A 1,957-nucleotide genomic window follows, 5' to 3' on the forward strand; every position below is an offset into this window, starting at 1 on the left:
CGCGGCGGGCTGGAAACACCCGCGGGGCGGAGGGCCGGGGCAGCCACCGCCTCTCTCACCCGCGGGTCCCCAGGCTGCCCGCCCGACCTCGCCCAGGGAGGGTGGCTCCGCGGCCTGAGCCTCTGGCCCGCTGACCCCGGGCGCCGGGCAGGTGGGCGTCCGGCCAGGTGTCCGTGGGGGTTTCTCCCGTCAGACTTTGGGATGGAGAGTGATGGAATGTTACGCTCCCTGAAGAAATCTAGTTAAACAAGACACGCTCGTGATGAGGAGCTGTCACCCCCGGCTGTGTGCGCCAAGCGAGTGTGTGGGGAAGGTGACAAGCCCACTTCCGGCCGATCAGCTCCGGGGAAGGTGATGGCCACTTCCGGCCCGATCAGCTCCGGGGAAGGTGACAGCCACTTCCGGCCCGATCAGCTCCGGGGAAGGTGACGAGCCCACTTCCGCCCGGTCGCTCCGAGTGTTGGGGTCCCAGGGGCGCTTCGGGCTGTTCTCTGTTCCTTTCCCGGTCACCGAAGCTTCACACAGTAAACATTTATATTAATGTGCGTGGGCCATTTCCTCATTTCGGTGCTGCAAGGAAATGTCTCAGCCCACGTTGCGTCATCGGAGGGAAGGGGAGGGGTCCCCGAATTCTCAAGTGCATCGTCTAACAACCTGGCGCGTTCTAGCTCCCGGGACGCCTGTCCCCGGAGACGCGGCACGGGGGACGGGCGTGAAGGGAAGCACACCACCCTTCGTGTGCTGCAGGGGCTGCGGACACCCGGCTGCACGGAGGGGGCCAGGTGGTCGTTTCCTGCCGGCCCCCAGCCTTCCACCACAGACGCCGCCGCCGTCCGCCTTCCTTCCTGGATAAACGGTGGCCACTGCAAAGCCGCACTTGGGCGAGGGGACTTCAGACTGCTCCCGCTTATCCCCAGAGATAAGCCAGGACGACTGCTCAGCACAAAACCATCCCAGCTATGCACCCCCAGCCCCGCCCCCACCTCCAGATCAGTGCTAACAGGCCTCCTGCCGCTGTTCCAACCTCACCACCGCTGGGCTGTGGTCTGTACCTTCCCCGGCGCCTCCACCCTCCCCGTCGGCAGTGCTTTGAGCTGAGACCCGGCCACACCAGCAGCCCCGAGTCACCGTCCAGCGCGCGCCCAAGCCCATCTTCGTGCAGAGCCCCCATCGCTACCCAATGTTCTTGTTCCTTCATTCGCTCATTTTTTCACTTATTTGCTCCTGGCCTTCCCACACCCATGGGTGGAATTCAGGCCCCCAACGATGGTTCCTCTGCTTCCTTCACTATTGACCAGGAAGGGGGCGGAGGCAAAGATGTGATGGCTGAGACCCGTGGGTGCTTCAAGGTGGTCCCCACGAGGGGCACGGAGCCCAGGGGACCCTGCCCGCACCTCCCACAGCCTCCAACTTCCTTTAGTCGTCACCGCACCTTACTTACGAGGCCTCTGTGCACACCCTCCACTCACTGTCACCCCCAACGCGTGAGCCACTTGGAGATCTAAAACCAACATATGCTTATACCTCGTTATGAAAGTCCCCGGATGCTACTAATAAAGCTCCAGTCCCGCCTGGCCTGCCTTGAGTCCCCACCTGCTATCACCCTTCTGCGGGCCACGTTAAAATGCATTTTATAGATATGCATTACTCTAGAAATGTACAAAGTTGTTTTGTGAAAATTTTAGAACATATATGAGATAATACTCATGGTTCTAAAAACTTTCTTTTTTAAAAAACCTTTTAATGTTTATTCATTTTTGAGACATAGAGCACGAGCAGGGGAAGGGCAGAGAGAGAGGGAGACACAGACTCTGAAACTGTCTCCAGGCCCTGAGCTCACAGCACTGAGCCCAACACGGGGCTCAGACTCATGGACTGTGAGATCATGACCTGAGCAAAAGTTGGATGCTTAACCAACTGAGTCACCCAGGCGCCCCTAAGACTTGCTTTATTAACA

General features: G+C 59.3%; 1 long non-coding RNA gene across 1 annotated transcript in view; it reads right to left on the reverse strand.

The window, feature by feature from the left end:
* The window catches only part of LOC115292559, a 2,072-nt gene extending 1,603 nt beyond the window's left edge, over positions 1-469 (reverse strand). The window contains exon 1 of the long non-coding RNA XR_003909028.1: positions 136-469. This is a non-coding gene — a long non-coding RNA (uncharacterized LOC115292559). The remainder of the gene's footprint in view (positions 1-135) is intronic.
* Positions 470-1,957: the final 1,488 nt, after the last annotated feature.

This window comes from Suricata suricatta, chromosome 5, assembly GCF_006229205.1.
Source record: "Suricata suricatta isolate VVHF042 chromosome 5, meerkat_22Aug2017_6uvM2_HiC, whole genome shotgun sequence".
Lineage (NCBI taxonomy): Eukaryota > Metazoa > Chordata > Mammalia > Carnivora > Herpestidae > Suricata > Suricata suricatta.